Genomic DNA, 21302 nt, shown 5'->3' with positions numbered 1-21302 from the left:
GTCACCCTCACACTACTCTTGGGAAGCAGAGGAGGGAGGGCTGGATGTTATTATCTCTGAATCATAGGCTGTTAGGTGATACATAGGAGGAAACCGATGTGTCTAAAGCCTCATGGCCAGTAACTCACATGGGAAGGTTGCAGTTTGGTTCTCTTTCTTCTGTGCACACTTGCATTTGCTGAACTGACCTAAGGACTTGACTGCCTTGGTGGAGGAAGGGATCAGACGAGTGGTCATTGCCAGCATTTTCTCCTGGCAGTAGAACAAGTTCAGTTCCTGGAGGACGAGCCACCAATCTGACAGAGACTGTGTTTACGTACCCCTGATGATGGCTAGCAGAATGATACAAGATGGATCAGTTCGTTGATTTATTCTAACACAGCAAGAGCTAAAAGAATTACTACAAGTCAAGAAAATGTTTATATCTAATCAAGGGTTTCTGAATCAAATACTAATAATGAAATTAGAGACCCTTGGTTTATACCTTTTTGATTCAGGTGGGCACATGTGCTATTCAGTGGTGACTGTGTGCGTGCTGAGGGATATAGAAATGCAGGGGAAATGATATATACTGTGCTCTTAGGATCAGCTGGGAGCTTGTGTGGAGAGACACTGTGGAATCCCATACACTTGGGCCTAAACTTGACTCCACCAGTCTTTGGCTGTGTTAATTCACCCATTTAAGCCTCATTTTCCCTAACTCTGGAAACAGCATAACAATAGTATGGATCCTGTGGAATTCTTGTGAATGGTACATGAGATGAGGATTTATGGAAGGTATAGTACAGTGTTTACAGATGATAAGGAATCATAATATGTGATTATTCACAATCATAATAAAGTTGGTATACATGACAACAGCTGCAGTAGTCTGTCTTGGAAAAGAAGAGCTAAGATTCTGAATTCACTGTTTTTATATTACTTCATGTGCAAGTCTTTGTACAGGAGGTTTGTGTTTGAGTTAATGAAATGTCACACCTTGTTTATTAGAAACAGAGCTGCTATGGAGACAAAGCCTCCATTAATTAGGCTTAGCCTTACCTTTCTTTAATGTAGCGTACAACTTTTGTTTCCTTTTTTTTTGATAAAATTGTCTATAAAGAGTGAAGACAATTATTCATATTAAAAAAGACACAAAGCCATGAATAATTATTAAAATGGGAAGTTCAACTTTTAAACAGCTGCAAATGGCAGTCCTACATATTTTGACTTTATGTCTTGTAATATAGATTTGTGAGCACATGGAATTTTGCAGGTGGGATTGAGGACTTTAGGTTTCTGCCTCACCCTGCACAGGCAAATGAGAATGGAGATTGCAGAGCATCCAGAACTTGGCCTCAGGATGTAAGGAATGCCATTTGCCCACAGACAGGGAGGGAAGATGAAGGGCTTCATCTTTGCTAAATGGGATCTGAGCCTGCCAACTTTATCATAAGGATACAAGGCCTGTAGAGCAGGGATGTGAAACAGTTGGATGGGAACTTAAGAAACTAAAATGACCCATTTAAAGTGGAGCCAACTATATGGAAAACAGAGCCTCAGGGAGGTTCCTAACCTCTGAAACCCTTTCACTTACACCTTTGACAGAGTATCTGTGGCTCCCGTGCAAATGGACATGAAGGCAGATGTAGCAGTGGCTTAAGTCAGTTCTTTCCCAAATTTATGGTGCACACAAATCACCTGGGGATCTTGTTAAAGGCAGGTACTGATTTGAAATTTTCAGAGCTGCATTTCTAACAAGTCCCTAAGTAACCCCCCCCCCCATAAAGCTTCTGGTCTAGGGATCATAATTCGAGTAGTGAGTATCTAAAGCACTCTCTCCAGGCATCCCTTTCTCTGATCACTACCCCCATCTTTCTGTCCCCGGTATCTTAACTCCACTGTATTCACAGTCCACTGATCCTCCTCATTTCCTCTGTCACCCCCTTTACTTCTCCTTTCTTGGCTACCCAGTTTAGATTCCATGATCTCTCTTTATAATCACTTCTTTGTACCCAACCTGATGTTCTTTGCTTCTTTCTCTCCTCATTATATTGACCAGACAAAACTCAATTGCCTCCATATTCCATGTCCTCACCTCTGCTGGTGGAAGGGCTGGAGTAGCGCATACCACCTTGCTAGCAGATCTCACTTTCAACTCAGTGGTCCCTAGGGCTGCTGGTTCCCTTGTCCCTTCACTCCTCCCCTCTCCCCTGTCCAGGAACACTTCATGCACCCTTCTCACATACCTCCTTCTCCATCCTCACCTCAGCTGATAACCTTGCTTCCTCTTTTCCTTTTTGTGTCATGACTTAGAAATAAACTTTCTCTGTGCCCTTTTCTGGATCTGTCCATATGTCTGCATGTGCTCACAGGGCTGGGCCCTTCCCACAGTGTTCACAGAAGCACTGGATAGATGTGTTCTGGCTCCACAAGTGGCACTGTAATCATGGGTGCATGACTTGCCTCCTGCCACCTTCAGGTCTTTGCTCAACCAGCTGTCCTCAGTGATGGCTTTCCTGATTGCCCCCATGTTACACAGTGCCCACCCACAGGGAGCCCCTAGTCCCACACTGGTTCCAGTTGTTTTCTTTCAGTGAGGATCACAGCTGCTCTGCCAGATAAGTGTTTTGTCATCCCCTCCACTAGAAAGTTCCCCAAGGGCAGGGGATTTTGTCTGTCTTGGTCAATGTTGAAACCCTACCTAGAATAGTTAGCAGTACATGGAAATGCTCCTTTGAATACATATTAGAATGGGAAATATTAGAACAAAGTCAGAAAGGATAATTAGGAACAAAACACTCACCAGTATAAGTACTTAAAAAGCCCCTTTAGCCCTTTTTGAATAGATAGGGCTAAGGAAGATCCCGACTTGAGGACTCTTTTAGACTTGGATATGCTGAACTTAAATAGCACACCAGGCACTGGAGATCAGGAGAGAAAATGACCCAAATCAAATTCCATCCAGGAATTCCTGTCCCTTATCTCATTAAATGCACCCAGGAAAGTAAACAATTTAAGTCAAGGTTTAACCAACCCACATTGCTCTGGACTCTGCAGCATTGTTATTCTCTGCTGGGACTCTGGCAAAGAGCTGTAACCAGTTCACATTTAGCATCAACTTCCCAGGATAAATATGCCTAATTCACTGTAATCTTAGGAAAAGAGATGTTTTGGTTATGCCTCTGACTTCATGTGAGTCTATTGTTATGAAAGCAACCTCATGGTGGTAAGATAGTGATGAAATAGCCTAAGAAGTCACTAAATGGAGGCATTTGTCCTGAGACAGTAATATGCTGGTCAGTCTCAAGGACAAGAAGAAACCACTAGCAAGCTATGTGCGCTCCTTCAGCCCTTCCACCACCAGAAGTGAGGACATGGAGTGTGGAGGCAGTAGAGTTTTGTAGGGTTTTATATCACTAGAGGTGAAGGAGGATTATCGATGTCCATCGGAAATTCTAGCAATCTTTATTTTTAGCTTATTCTGAAGAGTTTTACATTTTCTTGTACCATGAACATGCATTAACTCATTGCCTTTTTAGCAAACTGTGATTCAGGGAGAAAGCACAGGGATTCTAAGTATTAAATGAGCTAACTGACATCACATAGGGTCAAGTACATAACAGATGCTCAATGCATATACCTTCTTCCCTCTCCACTCCCTATATATGCCCTTTCTGAAGGTCTCACTCACATTGCTGTCTTTCTGTATAATATAGAAGTTAGGATAGGAATATTATTGTATTTTTAAAAGTTAGTATTCATTTTAGACTAGCAATACTCAACTTGGAGGTCATTTTGCCCATCCTGGAACATTTGTCAAATGTGAAGATATTTTGGATTGTCATAACTTGGGTTGAGGGGAGCTAGCCCCTCAAAACAAAAAAATTATCCAGCCCCAAGAGCCAGCAGGACAAAAGTTGAAAGCTCCTGTTTTAGAATCCACGCTTTACACTGGTCTTTACAGTTTATTTCTTCACTAAACACTCAATAAAGGAGTGTTGAGAAGGATGTGACAGACCATGGACAGAGATGGGGCAAGAGATTGGAATTGAATACCTACAGATTGAATTCAATCTGTATTAAAGTTGTTTAGCTTCTTTAAAAACAAACAAACAATATGGCAGAAGCACTGAGAACTCAGGGTAGAGGTGAAGATGATGAGATGACACCACACAGGTGGGAAGAGCCATCATAGAAGAGGCCAGAGGCTTGAGTTTTATCCCAAGTGGGCAAAACTGTCTGTGTGTGCCCTCAGAACAAAGACATTCATGCTCTTTTCTTCTGTAATTGGGTGTATTTCTCTCCCAAACATGGTCTCCCAAACTGTGTCTTACCATCTTTGCTTTTGTGTGTCCCTTTGCCTTTGTATGTCCACGTGGAGGTTTATCAGCAATGGTTTATTAAACAGAGTGAACAGTGCTTTGAACACCACTAGCAACACCTCACCACCACTACATCTCTCCACTTTTGAATAGGTGCCATTCCCAAGAACTTATTTCTGAGAGCTGGAAATTTACCTTCCTGGTTTTGTAAATGTTGGGTTTTCTGGCTGGTATGGAAACCTTCCATAACCCATAGTGTCACTGAGCTATAATGCTGAGTAGTTCAGGGTGGGGATTTCCCAGTAAAACGTCAAGAGGAGAGAATTTCCAGTGCCCTGCATTGCTGCAAGCTGACTCTTGGCAAATGTGACCTTTACCATTTTCTTGCCTCTCCTGTTGTGTAACTTTCTCTCTACATCTACTGTGCTTTCCTCTCCCTGCTCATGTCTGAGGGCTCTTAGATCATATGCACAGGGTCCATGGTCGGACAAGGTTTGGGAGCCCTTGTTGTGCTGACCACCATGGAGTCTGACACAGGCATCATCATCTTGCTTCTTGTCAGTGCTACTGTGTCTCTTCACTCTTTCTAGCTCTGCTTGTCCTTTCTTTCTTTGAAATAATTCTTCCAAAATGTATGGTAGGGGCCATTGATTTGCCTTTGTGGCTTATCTTCTAAGAAAACTCAGGCAAGTTTTTGAGTTATTCCTTCACTATTTATGCTTTTTTGCTTCCACATAGCATATTTTAAGATGTCTGCTTAGAGCCACCATTATACAAAGCAGAATTTTAGATTTGAGATTACAGCTCTCAAACTTGAATCACACCTCCTCTTAGAGGAAATAATCTTTATAAGTGATATAATTTTATTTTTAAGCATAAGGAACCATGTTAAAATACAGTATATTTCAAGATGGAGGCATAAAATAATATGGCTAGATATATTCTAACATTTACCACATGGTTCTGTGCAATTTTGTTGCATCCTTTTTTTTCTGACAAGGCTGTCATCTTTTGGCATGCAGAAATTTTTCTTTGAATCAATGGTACCTTGCCCATCTCTAAGGGTCCATATTTAAGGTCTATGTTTACAGCACTGATGATAACTGATAGTTGCCATCAGAATCTTTGAGAAAGAGGTGGAAGGAGGCAATGAGTAAAAATCTAGCATCAACATAATTATCACCTGTTTAATGCCATTATTTGATATTAATTTTTCCCACAGTTTTTTTATAGCTTTAATTCAGTGCAGAATTTTTAAGTTGTTTCCTCTTGTGTTTCCTTTCCAGAACACACAGGGTCCTTATCTTATTTCAATAGTGGGGCACAACTTTGGAGCTGGGAAAGGTGATTTGAAGGTATGCGTTATCTACATTTTCATCTCTACTGTTGCACATTTAAGCTGCTTTCTACCTTAACTTTATGTACAGGCACCAGCTGTTCATTTGGGGTTGAGTTGTGGGTCTGCAGACCCACAGCTGCCAAAAATCTCAAGATAAGAGTTAGTCCCACCATGAGTTCTCTGTGTTACTTTTTCCTTGCTGTGACAAATAACTGAGAGAAACGGTTTAAAGAAGGAAAGATTTATTTTGGCTCACAGTTTCAGAGTTTTCAGTCCACTGTCAGCCAAATCCATTACTTGGAACAAAGCTGCTCACCTAATTGCATCCTGGAAGCAGAGAGGGACCAGATGCCCTTCAAGGCTGTGCTCCTAGTGACCTACTTCCTTTAGTTAGGACCTACGTCTTCATAGCCCATTCAGCTCTGAACTTATCAATGGGTTAATCCATTGATGCCACCACCACTATCAAAAATGTAAGAGGCTATGTTTACTGTTATAATTATTAGTGCTGATCATAAAGGTATATTAGAAATTCTTAACGACCTTGGGCCGTCTTTTGCAAACAGAATCAAACCCAGAAAAAAAAATCACCCAACCTAAATGAGTAACAAGTTAACACAAAGGCATTCTGTATTTGATTTTAGCAATTAGATTACTACAAGGTTATCAATTTTTATAATGAATCCTGGACTTTGAAGTGCCATGTCCACCTCATTTAAAAGACTTAGAAAATCTCAAGTGCTCTGGCCTGCCTGACCTATACCCATTACACATCATTATCCAATTTCTCCACAGCCTGGAGAGGAAGGAGTCCATCTGGTCTGGATTTTCCCAATCTCTTCACAGAAAGTGCCTTGTAAAATAGTCTACTGTCTTTTAATTAAATTTTTCCTTTAACTTGTTGCGAAATCTTTTCTTTTATAAAGTAACCCTTTCCTCTTATGAGAGCAGTGAGCCATTTCAGGGTCATTTTGGCTCCCCTCTGAGGCCTGGGTCTTTCTAGATATAACTGCAGATCTTGGAAAACAGCCTGCCTTTTGTTAGTTAACTTAGGCTAAAGAATCAGTACATTAAGATCTCTGATTATCCACACTCCAAAAATGCTTTCCTTTGATCTTCCAACACTTGACAAGAATTTCTGTTCAGAGACTGAACATTGTTTTCTCTAATGCATTTCTATTTCCACTAGGGCATCTTGCCTTGCACATTTTAGTGGTGGCCTGAAGTGCAGAGTGTTTTCCAGGTTGGGGGTAATTAAGATTTAACCTGAGAATCCATACATTTTAGAATAGCTATCAGATGCTTTTGTAGTATACTCAAAGTGCTCCCTGCTGTCTATAAGGCATTGTGTGGTGCTGTTTTGTATGTCTAGAGTTTTACTGTGAAGATATTTGTCTGCCCTCTCCCCTTTTTTCCTTATTTAACCTGAATTTTCAGTTTGCTCTCTGCCATGCTGACTCCTATCTGCAATGTTCTGGTTATCTTGACGCATATCCCAAGCAGCTCTCCAAACTTAATAGATATAGAATGAAACTGTCTTCCCCCACCTTTCTCACTCCTCCTCTGCTTGCAGCTGACTGCTTCTCCTGGAATCAATACTTCAGTTAACAGTGTTGACCCAGTAACTCAAGCCAAAAATCCCTATCCTGACATTGCTTCTTCCTCCTCATTCAGTCCACACCAGATTCTAGATTTAAGATAATATACTGAAGTCTCAAAACAGGGACTGGCATTTAGTGAGGTTGCATACTCATTGTCATAAAAGTTCATTGTAGTATCTTTCTGACCTTCCTTTCCTCTGCCTCTCACTAGTCATTCCTGTAGTTCTGACCTTCATCACCTCAGCACAGATAAGTGCCTGGAGCCAACTCTTCTAGCTGTCTTCCAATAGACTCTCCCACTCTGTGGACCCTGCTCCCAAATTTCTAACATAATCATGTTAGAATAACATGCTCAGTAACTTCTTTGGACCTTTTGTAACCTGGAGAATAGATCCAGATGCCTTGATATGAACCCCTATGATCTGTGCAGGTGATCCACTCCACCATGCCTTCTCCTACTATTCAGTTTCTGCTTCTTTAGAACTGAATTTCTTGGTTATTCCAATACATCATGCCCCTTTTAGACACCTGTACCTTTTTTTGTGCATGTTATTCTCACTTCAGAGAATGTTTTTGTCCCTTCCTCCTTAATAAATTCTGGTGCATCCTTCAAGACCCACCTCAATTCCATCTCCTCTGAGAAGCCCTCCCTGATTCCCCAGGTATAGATGGGCTCCCACAATTCCCAGTTGTATCGAGAATCACACTGTTCCAGTTATCCACTTACATTCTGACCTTCCCATCGATTTGAAGCCTGAAGGCAAGGTTCCAGTCTTATTTTTGTACCTACAACATCTAATAAATGCCTGCCACGTAGTAACACACAGTGGATGCTCTAATTTCTTTAAATGAAAGTATCTCTGACACTGTAATAAAGAAAAAGAGAGTATTTATGAAAAGTAATTGATTTCAAGCTGTGCTTTTCTCTGACTACACATAGACATTTTTCTCAACAATAATGCTTTGCTTTGTTTTGCTTTTAAAGTATCCACTTGTAAAGGAAGAGCTCCCCCAAACCAATTTATTGCCCCTTTTCCTCTTCTGCTGATGTCAGTACTAACATGGTGGCTGCATTGTTTTAGAACTTGAAATTGTATATCATTTTTACCTTAAAAGTATATTCAGCTAGTATCTTCCTGAGCTTTGGTGGTGATAGTAGCTACTTTTGTAAGGTTTTAATTTGTGATTCAAAATTTAAGTTGCCCCAACCCATTTTCAGATGTCTAACATATGTGTGCTTTAGGAGTATTTCAGATTCTTCCATGGTTGTTCTTTCTTGTTATTAGAAAGACAAGCAGTAAGAACAGAGTCAATACTGTCCAGTGAGACATGGGTTCCTACTCTAAATCAACTGACAAGTGTGTTTCATGAGAGGCCACACTTAACACAATTAATGATGAACAGCATCTTTGAAGAGTTGGGGGAAAATAATGGATTCATTTTTAATTCAGACCAATTCTAAGCAAGAGCCTGGGCTTTCTGGAGTGGCTTTGTAATCAAAGGTTACCACAGGGCATATCAGAACTCAACAACTGTCTCCACTGTGAAAATAGGCTAAGGTTGAAGGTGATTGCAGAGCCGAGGAAATGATGGCTTTAGCTAGCTTTTGTTTCAAGTTTGATCTTTGGCTCAAATAAATGAGGTTAATTTCAGCATAAGCTGTTAGCTTTATTTTTGAAATCAGTCCATTTTAGTAACAACCTGCTTGTGCCCTGATAAACGTCCAAGAGCAGTAAGAAAGAGTTGATGGGGAATATAAATAAGTAAACCTTAGCTTATCTCTGGGCCAGAAGTCAACAAAAATACTTTGCAGTGAGACTTATTAATCTTTTATTTGCTCTCTTCTCCTACATTTATTATATTCTAAATTATAAGAGCATTATACTTGTCCATTGTAGATAGCTGGAAAATACAAAACTCCCAAGGAAGAAAAAAGTTTCCTAGTAAGTTCATTACCAAGGAGAACTGTTGTCAACAACTTACTTGATGTTAGTCTTGTACAGTTTCCCCTAAGTAAACATGCATACTTTTAAAACTCCTGTGTTGAAAAATTTCATACTCACAGAGGAAAATTATGCAAACAAGCTAGATTTGCAAATGATCAAGAGTTTGCCACCACGCTTCCATCCATTCCTTTTCTCCTTCCCTTCTTTCCTTGTTGAAATATCAACTAACTCCTTTTAAAAAGAAAAGAGGAATGCCAATATTCCGAGGACTGTAGAAAACAATCATTTGCCTGTCTATTTCACATGTTATCACTTTTACTAGGAAGCAAAAACTACAGTTTACACTTACTTTTGCACTGTACTTGGGCATAAGCAGCCTTAACGCTCAGGTCTATCATGCACTGGATGAGTATTGATTTTCCCTCTTAAATCAATGTTTCCCCAGAGCACATTTTTATTTATTCATAAAGCCGAGATGATGCCTGACAGGAGTAACAGCAGTGTAAATCCATGGTGCAGGCTCAATAAGAAGAGCTTTTGTAAGACTCTCAAAATCAATGAGCTGATGCCAGAGGGTAAACTCATACACTGGAAAAGTGCACTCGCCACTCTTCCACGTGTAAATGGAAATTGCAGCATAGGGTTAACTTCTGTTCCTCTGCTTTCTGTGCTGCTTTACAAGAGGACCCAAATGCAGTGTGACTAAAGTCAGGCCCTGATTGATTGATGCACAACTGGTTATTGGAACCACAGGGTGGATAGAAGCAAGGCATCAACTGTGATCCCTTGATGACCCTAAATCTATCCTGGCTTTCGAAGGACATACTGGCCCTTTTATCTGTCCCCTTTAAGTCTGCTTCATGCAGGGCATGCCAAGGTTGGGCTTCTCTGCCCAAGAGACAGTCAATATGAGTGTGTTTACTTTTGTGTACCTATTCATTTGTTAAAATATGTATAACAGTTGTCTGTATAGTAAGGCCACATAAATCCTGTGTAATCCCAAATGTGTTCACCTTTTATTGATAAATATGTGTGTTATTTGTAGTCTCTTTGGTTTAAAAATTTTTTATCATATGATAACATTGTTTTAATTTATTAAAGAAAATATGTTCCAGATTTTTGGTCTCAGCCTTTACTGATTTTTTTTCCTAGTGGTTGAAGAGTATCTTTAATGGCTAGAATGTCACCATCTGGATTTTCAGAGGTCCAGTTTTCTCTTAGCTACCTATCTTAGCATAATAGATCTGGTTGGAAATCAGATGATTTAGAAAGTGGTTTTGTTACCTCCTCTAGCTGTTGTGTGACTTAAGGCAAGTTTTCTGAACCTCTCTGGGACTAAGGCTTTTATTTATATTGTTATTTTGTTGTTTGTGAGGGTTATATGAAATCGGCAGGCACTGCCAATCACTGATTTCCATATTCTTCCATCCATCTCTTCTTTTCCATTTATAAGTAACTAGTTGGTATCTTCTTAAAAGGAGAAAAAGAATAAGGGGATGGAAAAGTGAGGATTATTTCTTCATGAAGAATAGGTTTCTTTATTACCCACAATTCTCTTAGAAACCTCATGGCCAGGGAGTTCACAGACTTAGTCTACAGTGCCTGCTCCTAAGAGCTGCTGGGTGTTCTGACAGGCCTATGGTTCCCAAGGATTCATCTGGAGTTTAGGAGCAGTGTTTGAAGTTGTCCTTTAGAATAACAGTTTTTTCCTCTCTACTGGTAGCAGCAATGAGAGTCCCTCCCCAGGAAGGTTCTGGGATTTAGAAGGGAAAGGGCTTAAACACCATTCACCACAGTGGCTGTTCTCTACAAGTCACATTTGTTTTCCTTTGCCTCAGTCTTGGACACTGAGAAAACCAGGCAGCATGTTGATTTTTAGAATTGTTTCCATTAAGCTCCAAGAGCACTGCTATTCATTTCATGGATGAATGTCTTACTTGGCAAAAATGAGAAGATTTGAGCTACTCTTCAGAGGCTTGGGGCTGAGGTCTCTGCCTCAGTGGAAAGCCCAATTGCCCATGGAGCACTCCAGAGGAACTGTTTGAAGAACAGAAGGAAGATATTATTTTACAGCCAATATGTTAAAGGCTGTTTCTTTTGTTTCCTAACCAACTTTCATTAAATCCTCCGAAGTCTTTTTAACATTTCTCAATACAATCCACTTCTTGTGATTTCATACTACCCATTTGCTCTCTTTTTAAATTAATTAATTGTGCACTTTTCTAGGGAGCCAATTAGGAAGTCGTTCTCCTTGGCCCTGTGTTTGACTCCATTAGAGGCCCTCTTCACTCCCCAGATCAATCCTGATCACCAGTGAAGTAACAGGTGGCACAGCCGGACCAGCCATCACATCCAAATTACTAACATATGAAGATGTTGAACTCTGGACTTCTGGGATCAACCACATTTTGATACTTCACTCAATTGTAGGAGGCCCTTTCTTCTCTGTGTATGCCCCATTCATCTCTGTGGGAAGCAGAGAAGTTAATTCTGATAGCCTCTCCTGCCCGGGGGTTCTCCAACCAGTGCAGCAGCATTGACCCTTGCCTACCCAACTCCAGTATGCTGGAGCCTTGTAAATACTCAGTTGGAATGTATAGTCCTCCCCTCTCTGAGCCTTTTCAGCCTCTCTCAGACGAAATTTAAAGGATGTTTTATTCCTAAAGTGTTAGATTTTTGGGTGACATAGTTTTTGACAGAGAGTGATTAGAGCTCTAGCCTAATCATGTACAGCCCAAGAAAAGAGTGTTCCAGATCTAGGTTTTTGTCATGAAGGTTTCATCCCTCACTACCTGCTTCTGTGTTCACTTTCTCTTTGTAGTCCCATCCCTCTCTTAGGCCCATGCAGCTTTTTTTTTCACATTCCTGAGACTGATACCTCCTTCCCACCAGTGGAGAAGGAAGATTTTTGTTGGTTTTCAGTGTCTTGGAGTTCACCAGGGATGCTCAAGGAGGCCTCATTTGTGAGCCACAGAGCTCCAGACCAATCTGGTGAACCAAAGTGAGTAGAGTTGCTCTTCTAGCTCCTTCTCCTACCAGAGATAGCTGTGACTGCTCCTCATATCCCACTGGGTGGGATATGACATGGACATATCCCATGGACTGGGTGGGAGAGTGACATGGACACTCTCCGATGAGTCTGCCCTTCAGGAATGAAGACTCACCAATATTGTACTAAGAAGGAGGTACCTGGCTCTTATGGTCTCATCTGAGCCTGCTTGAGTAGAAGAGATCTCACAGGCTGAAATTACTTTGCTCAGACTCACTTAGAGAGACAGCCCAGCTCCAAAGTGGAGTTTGACTTTGAAATTCCAAGTCTCCTTGTGGTTACTCATGACTAGGAAGAGAAACAGTTTTGAATTGCTCTCTACTTATGTATTTTCTTCCTTCTGTTTTCATCTTCTCCTTCCCCTTTTACTTAGTAGATTTTAAAATAAATGTCTGAAATGGCCTAGGTGGCATAGCATTTTGCCAAACAGGAAGCACAAATACTTTAATATTTTCTTAAAAAAAGATTTTCATTACAGCCATAAGACCAGCAATGGTGAGATTTTACCATGGTGTCAGTGCACTTCTTAAGATTCCTGATAAAAAGACAGAGTTAAGCCTGTCTGTGGTAGGTTTAACTATGAAGAATCAGCCAGAAGATAAAAAAGAAAAAAATAATAAAAGCTCCTAATATTTTATATAGGGGAAAAAAACAAAAGGTTGATAACTCTATGAAGAATGAAAAGTATCTCATAATTAGACAGCAAGGAAACTTGGAAATTCAGTGCTCTAAATGTACCATTCCCTTAATGCAGTCTTCTTGCACTGCTCACACACTGTCCTGAAGCACAGACACAGGCTGCTAAATGCTAATGTTTAGCATGTATTTTTCCACAGTTGCACATAAAGAGTGCAAATGTGTACATGTAGTAAAGGTATTGGTAGATAATCAATAGTAGTAATCAGTTGGTAGATAATTGAGGCAAACAAGTTATTTCTGCAGAGGACCAGTGAACACAAAGGCTAATGAATGTCCTCCTGCTTACCTGGAGACTTGTTTGCTCCTGACCAGTACTATATAACATAGTATGGGCTGCAAATAGCAGCTCAGAAGTGAAGAAAATTGGAGACTTTGGGTATGAGTGCGGGAGCTCTTATAATAACTGAGATGTTAGCTGAATGTTGTGACTAAATTGCAATTATTGTTGACTGATTTCAAATTATTTTGTTTTATAATCTTTTCATATAAACTGATAAATATTCTAATATTTGAAAGTATGCCTCAAGTAGTGCTGAAAACAACGGAATTATAGGACTAAATCACTTCTCTCCAGTTTGCCACCTGTCACTCTTTTCCCATCAAAGATGTTGAAAGCATATGGATAGCATCTTCTTGTCATTTACATCTCAGGTTAACTGGTACGTCTTCAGAAAGAATTCCCCAAGACCCATGTCTCAGGACACCCCCTAAAACACTCTGTCACCCTTTCCTCCTTTTTCTTTTGAATTTACCCATCAGATACTTGGATGTTAATCTGTTGCCAGTCTTCAACCTACAAGAAAAAATGTCGAAACTAATCTATCTTGGTCACTCTGTGTCCTTAGTGCACAAGTCAGGGTTCACGGTGACCCCACAATTCATTGGATGTCCTTTCCAGTTACAAGCTTTCTTTGCTGGATCTTCCCCTAGGTATTTCATCATCACTGCCTGGAATTAGGCTTTACTTTGGCTGCCCCTGGCTATGGAATACAATGGTACTTGATGTTCTGTGTTTCTGTCATTAATCAACAACTTCTTGTGGCATCTGATTGGTACCTTGATAACACATCTACTGTGTGTTACATGCTAGGCATTTGGACCAGGCTCACAGCTGTAATCCTAGCTACGTGGGAGGCCGACATCAGAGCATCACAGTGTGAGTCCAGCCTGGGCAAATAGTTTGTCAGACCTTGTCTGCAAAATGAACTGGACGTGTGGCACAAGAGTAGAGCACTTACTTTGCAAGCACAAAGCCCTGAATTCAGATACCAGTTCCATCAAAACAAAACATGACAGGCATTTGGGGCAAGTGAGTCCTGCAAATTTCTAACCACAAGAAAGGTTTTGATTGAGGAACACATACACAGTTAAGAAATTACCTATGCTGGTGCTCACACTGAGGGTCATTGGGATAGCATGTTCTGCTCTGATGGCAGATGAGGAAAGGCCTAACATAGCTTCTGTTTAGGGTACTGTTACTTAATTTTCCCTGTGGACAGCTTTTAAGAAGGGAAGATTTCTTTTAAGAACATTCCACTTCTCATCCCTCATCTCCAGCTCAGTAGCCTAAAAGTCTGATCTTGTTCTGTCGGGAAATATAATTACTATATTTTCTGCTAATGGCTATATTTTACATGATAATGAATCGAGCCTTTTCTACAAAGTCTACTTCAGTTATGCAAAACAGATATAATTTGGAATGTGTATGAATCATACTATTCTTTGTTATGGAGCTGTGGAGTACAATTTTTATGGGCTCATGACTGGTTAACATAAGAAGAAATTGATTCTATGTTCACCAAGGAAGATAATGTTTTTTGGGCAGTTTCAGGTAAAACAGAAAAGAGCTTTTGAATTTCAGGGCCTTTGTTATTCCCTAATTTAGGAAGATCAGATGTTTAGGGCTTTGGGTTTTTTTGTTTTTGTTTTTGTTTTCTGTTTTGGTCTTTCTTTTTCTTCTCTCTATCCTTCCTTCCTTCCTTTTTCAGTACTGGAGTTGAACCTGAACTCAGGATCTCGAGATTGCTAGACAGGTGCCCTACCACTTGAGCCATGCCCTCAGCCCTCTCAACTGGTTTTACCATGTCTTTTATACTTTGAAGTAATGATGACCTTTGTACATTACTGTCCTGGATACATTAATGAGTCTCTTGCTTGCTGATTTTCAATAATCTGTAAAATGTATTCCAAATTCATCCTGGCTATTAACAGAAAAGAGGAAAAATTAAACAAGCAGGGAAATACAGTAAAAGCCTGTGTAAGTTCCATAAAGTCTCTAAAAATGTCTATACCTCAAGAGAATTTTATTTTGTTCTGGAAAGAATAAGTTTGTCTCCTGAAAGATATCTTTTATTTATTAAGAGAAATATTATTGCCTATGAATAGAATAGTGGGAAATCTTAGTTCTTTACTTTCACTGTTAACTTACTGTGGATAACCTCAAAAAAATAACTTGTAAGAATAACATTCTAGTTCTGGTATGTTCTTTGACTTTTAAATAGAGCTGATTCTATAAGTTAATTTGAAGATAATTCATAGTCAAGCATTTCAAAAGTGCTTAGCTCTTGGGGTGTTTATTGGTTTTTGTCTTTTATTCAAGCTTTATAGAAAAGATATCTAGGAACATTAGAATGTTTAAAACTTCTTTGGGTAAGTTACCCTGGGTAAACAGTGAAAAAGGAGCCAGCCTTTTCACTGGTGGACAAAATCTTGAGTTTGGATCTAATGACAGCAGTTCGATCCAGGGACACAAACATTTACTTGCTCAATTTGGCCTGATAATGTAATTCTCTAGTCTTTTCAAAAGGAGGAGGTTAAAAAAAATACTTTGGCTACTTAAGCAAGATCAATGTGTTTGAGGAAGACCTGTTGCAGAGCCTGGGTTAGATTAGGAAAGGCAATATGCTCCTTTGAGAGTCTAATGGCTTTCTAGACTGCCTGTCTGAAGAAAGAGACAGTCTAGAAAGTCTCACGTATGATTGCAAGTAGTTTACAGACCCTCCCAAAGCTGACCACCAACCCAACTTATAACTTCCAACCAGGCAGTAGACTTACTTTTTCGAGCTATAAACTCTGGCGTAATCTGGCATTAATGTAGCACTCAACAAACGTTTTAATTTTGCCCTGTGTTGTAGTATTTTTATTTAAAGAGAACATCTGTTAGACCTTTTGCTATGAAGTATGCTTTTTAAGATGTTGCTAGTTATGAAATAAATAATTATATAGCTATGTGGAATACTTACACAAACTATTTTTTAATGTTATGTTGTTTGCTCTTATAAAGCCTAATCTTTATATTTTCTATGATATCCTTGTCTTGTTAAGATAGTAATAGTTAATCTATTGCCTGAGTAGGACTAAATTCATTCTAGAGTTTATATTCTTTTGGAAAAATTAAGAACTAACTTTAGCTCCATTTTAGCAACAATTGATAGTTAAATTTAGATAATTGGATATTAAACTTTTCAAAAAATGTTTAGAAAATACTGTATGGTAATTTCATAGACTGGAAGTTCATTGTTTCTACTTATAACAAATCCCTTTTTATTTATTGATTAATGACTTTTGTTGTACTTCTTGCTACCATATATATATACACACACAAACCAGGAAAAACTTAAAAATGACTCCAATTCTATCAGTCAAGTGATTCCTCTAATAGGAGAAGCAAAAATAAATAGTATTGACCATAAATACTGTGCCAAGTATCAAAAATATATAAAGAGCTAGGTATGATAATGAACAGCTATAATCCCAGCATTCAGGAGGCTGAGGCAGGAGGAACTCAGTTCAAGGCCAGCCTAGGTTACATAGCAAGACCCTGTCTGGGGGGGGAGCCAAGCCAATGAGAGGATTAGAGAACTCTGCAGAGGAGGAAGATTTCAGCTGGATAGTAGATGAATAACAGTTGCTTAGGGCTGGAGGAGTGGCTCAAGTGGTAATGTAGCTACCTAGCAAGTATAAGGCCCGAGTTGAAGCCCCAGTGCCACAAAAAAAAAAAAAAAGAGTTGGTTGGTTAAAGATGTCTTTATGGAAGCTTTTTCTTTTTTTCCTGAGCCCTAATCCTAACTCCTTCCAAGATTAAATGCTTATTAAAACATAATTTACATGCACTGAAAGTGAATTGTAGATTCTTACAGCTTATTTGAACACCAGCAGTACAAAGATGAACAACCATTCTTTTGAAAGTTTCAATGCGCATATGTTAAGAATAACCCCAAATTTACTAGGATGCTTGGTAAAAATGAAATAGAAAGCAAGTGGTCATGAAAGCTGCTATTTCTTTTCCTTGTACCCCCTTGTCAGGGGAAAAGTAAACTGAAAAATAACAGCAGAGTTGATTTGGGGCCCTTTTAAAGCTAATGTTAGAAAGTCAGGGCTGAGAGTGTCTTAGACAGCTGACCTTGTCTTAGTCCTCATCATATCCTCAGGCTGTTAACATCACTCAAATGGTAGGAATAATGGCTGTGCTGGCTTCTTTCCACACTCCTACACAGATGAAAGGCTCTCCCTTCTCTCATCTAATCCTCATCATGACCTTCTGAGGTGTGCAGAGAATGAAGAAAAAATGACTTAAGGCTGACTGGCCAGGCTGCAGTGTCACCATGAATGTTTTTTGGCACTCTCTTTGCCTCCATATCCTCATTTATAAAAGGCAAAGATAATAGTATCTAATTCTGAGGGCTGGTATGAAGATGAATGTGTTCTTCAGCACTGTGCCCAGTGTTAGCCATAATTATCATCATCATTATCCTCATTTTGTAGTCAAAGCAACTGAGCCTCACAGGGTAATTTACCCCACTTTATACACAGTTAGTGTGACCCAGAGCCAAAAGTCTGTCTGACTATGAACCTCCTCCACAGTATAACTGAATAGAAATTCAGAAGTATTCATTTTCAAATTTCATAGCACATAAATTTGCTTTCCGTGTATTCTTCGTGGGTGATCTTATCCATTCCCAAGGCTTATCTGCCATTTAATTCAGTAGCTGACAAACTGTAACCTGCAGGCCAAATACATTCTGACACCTGTATGTATAAATAAAGTTTTATTGGAACACTGGCACATTTGTTTTTCAGCTATTGTTTATGGCTGCTTTTGTGGTGCAGTTGGCAGAGTTGAGTAGTTACGAGAGAACTTATGGTTTGCACAGCCTGAAATATTTACTACCTGGCCTTTTACAGACAGTATTTACATTCACTAATCTTGTTTGCTACTTTCAACATTTCTCCTGAGATTTTGATTTCTACATTTTAGCCACCCACAAAATTTCTCTATCCCACATCCTGTTAACATCACCAAACTGACTTCTTCATATGTTCAGTTCCCACTCTGAAATCAGTTCCTCCTCCTGGACTCCCTACCCCAGTTAATGGTACCATATGTTAGGGTGCTTCTGCTCCTGCCTAATCTGCTGCAAAGGCCTGACCATTCATTATCCTAAATACATAATCTTGAGGACAGTGACTGCATAGTATAAGTAACCAGTGCTCCTCATTCTGGTGTTCTCGGGCCCCACTCTCAGTTAAACCAACAGTTCTCTTTACAGTCCCTCAGAAGTGGCCATAAGCTACAGTTAATAAGAACAGCTATTATGTCTCTGTCAAGTAAGCCACAGAGAGAGGAGTCCATTTCTCAACTCTAGGCTACTTCTTCACAAATTAGAATTTAAAAATAATAGAAGATCCAAATATTATAAAATTTATACTTTCATAATTTGAATACACTGAAAAGAACATGGCTATTTGATTTATTGAGTTGTCACTTTAAAACCATTCATCATTAATGTTTTAAAATTAAATCTCTGTTCTTTATGTAGGACTTCTTTGGCTGGGGGAGGGAGAGGGAGTTAAAATTCTAACATTAGATTATTGTTTTTTTCTTATTCATCCAAAGAACATAGTCAGATACAAATGCGTTTTCATCCTCATCAGTATCACCTGAATATTGTTCTAAAGCTCCCGATATGATTAATTCTACATTATCTTTTATGAATTTAAAATTATGCTATAATAACTGGTAAAGTGCACAGAAGGACATAGTAAAAATAAATAAACCTTGAAATATATATTAAAGGATTAGTTGGGATAATAAATATCCATCCACTTAGTGTCTTAGCATCTTTGATCTTGGCATTTGTTTTATCCAGCAAATATTTTTATAGCACTTTAGTTTCAGTTGCTGTATTGAAAACTTATGCAGTAGCAGCCTTTGTTTTCCAAGAACTGCAGAGATGTTTACCACACCTAAGTCAAAGGCAGAGGCCATAAATTGATTCTAATCCTCAGAGCAAAGGCATTAGCCTTGTGTAACATGAGGAGTTGGGTGTGCTCACACAAAATAATCCCAATAATAATAGCTCCCGTGCCAAACAACCATCTTAAAAATTAATATATTCCTTTGGCTAATAATTATATAATATATTAATAAGCCCTTTAAAATACTTCCTGAGATTTTAATTATCTGTAGACATTTGAAACTATATTTTGATCAGACATGTAAGGAAATTACATAGCTCAACTATTGTCAAATTAAGAATTATTCCACATTCTGACTTAGAGAAAATGCCACCCACCCTCAGACTTTAAAGTAGCTGAAATACTTAAAGAAAAATAGTAAGTGGTGAGGGAAGTTAAGTTAAAATATTGCCTCAGTGCCCTTTTCTCAGGGGTCTTCTAAAGTGCTATTACTATGTCACTGTTCTGTCTGCTGGTGGTGTTGCGCCCTGAGGGTGGCGCAGATCTCACCGAAAAATCATCTCAGGTCTTAGCAGGTAGAGAGTTCCCTGCAGTGAACCCTTCCTGAGAACTAGGCCATTTGAAGCAACAGAGAGAGAGAGCAAGTAACCTTGGATGAGTCACTTAACCCCTCTTTGCGTTTGAAATGGGAATATAATGCCTATTTTTTACAAAATTGTTGTAAAGAGTAGGAATAACATTTGTAAACACTTGGCAGGTGGTAGATGCTTAGGACATTGGAGTGTTACTGATTGTTGATGATATTATCTTCATGTTTGAAGTACTATGCTTATTAATTATACAACATCTCTGATTTTTTTGATGTTGTCCTTGTCACTCACAGGTGCTCTAGTTAGCTGAATGAAGGAAGAGTAATCTCTTTTTAAAAAAAATTTTATTTACTTATTTTTTGGGGGTAGGACTAGGGTTTGAACTCAGGGCTTCCCACTTGCAAAGCACGTACTCATAAAGCAGGTACTCTTCTGCTTGAGTCACACCTCCAAGTAGTTTCAATCTTGATAAATAAACACCTCTTTTTCAGGATGCTAAATTTTCTATCATTTGACATCATAACTTGCTGTCATGGAGAAAAATATGCAAAAGTCATCTACCACAGTTCATTTTTTAATGAAAATTTGGAAATTACTTGCTTCAATAATGAGGAAGTGGCTAAGGATATAGAGAAGCATTATAGTTTATAATTTTTTAAAATGACATATGAGGGACTGTTTCAAAATATGGGAAAAGCATTTTCCATCACTAAGAATCATACATATTTACTTGCTGATAGCAACTTGGTAAATATTTCTATAAAAATAAAGGTCAAAGGATACTTTAGAATAAATAGAGTTTCTCAGTTTCCTATACAGTCGTGTAACATCATAAAAAGAACCTAATCTGTTTGTCTGAAAAGTGTAGTAAATTTCATTTTCTCTCACCTAATGAGAAAGTACACTTTCTAATGACAGACTTCAAGGTGAATTTCTGGAATAAAATCCTTGTGTAAATTAGGCCTCTTCTGCCATTTTAAAAATTTTTTCTAGGTTATCAAAATCTTAGTATGTACAGTAAGCTGAAGACTGGGAAGGCTGAGCAGAAGGTTTAGATTTCTAATTAATCAACACAAAGAGAGAAATGCATGCATAGATGCATCCCTCTGTAGCAATTTATGTGGCAATTTGGGGCCTGGTGGTTTCAAACTGCTTACATAGTTTATAAAGGACACCTGACTGATTTATATAAGATAGGGCTTGCTTGTGTTCTTGTTTTTCTTTTTCTCCTTTATCACATCTAACAAGAACTCTAATATGGTAGTGCTCACTTTACATGAGTGAGCAGTCTTGACATGGGGTGTAACAGAGCTGGCCTCCCCTTGTGTCCCAGCATTCAAGCAATATCAGAGAACGCTTATAGATAGACCGAGAAAGCATAGTACGTACATAGGAAATCACGCTGGACTCAGTAAGAGCTTTGTTTTCCATTTTTAGTTTTTGTTTATACTGGATGTTGAAACTGGGGCAGCATGCTTTTTTTTTTTTTTATGTTTCCTAAATAAGTATGTGATCTTTGCCTTTTTAAAAGCAATTTTTATTTTTGAGATCACTAGAGTTACAGCAGTTATAGGAA

At 38.9% G+C, this 21302-nt stretch overlaps 1 protein-coding gene and 1 pseudogene across 6 annotated transcripts in view; both read left to right on the top strand.

Annotated features, from left to right (window-relative positions):
- Pag1 (phosphoprotein membrane anchor with glycosphingolipid microdomains 1) overlaps window positions 1-21302 on the top strand; it is a 137879-nt gene that overhangs the window by 38220 nt on the left and 78357 nt on the right. For 3 of the 6 annotated variants that reach the window (XM_074068762.1, XM_074068759.1, XM_074068758.1), the window contains exon 2: window positions 5591-5659. The exons of the other annotated variants lie outside the window; for them this stretch is intronic. The gene's annotated coding sequence lies outside the window, so the exon portion shown is untranslated. The remainder of the gene's footprint in view (window positions 1-5590; window positions 5660-21302) is intronic. 6 annotated transcript variants of the gene reach the window in all.
- Window positions 5666-21302, top strand: part of LOC141421678 (high mobility group protein B1 pseudogene) — a 31039-nt pseudogene continuing 15402 nt past the window's right edge.

This window comes from Castor canadensis, chromosome 3 (assembly GCF_047511655.1).
Source record: "Castor canadensis chromosome 3, mCasCan1.hap1v2, whole genome shotgun sequence".
Taxonomy (NCBI): domain Eukaryota; kingdom Metazoa; phylum Chordata; class Mammalia; order Rodentia; family Castoridae; genus Castor; species Castor canadensis.
This window is presented reverse-complemented; position numbering and strand designations above follow the sequence as displayed.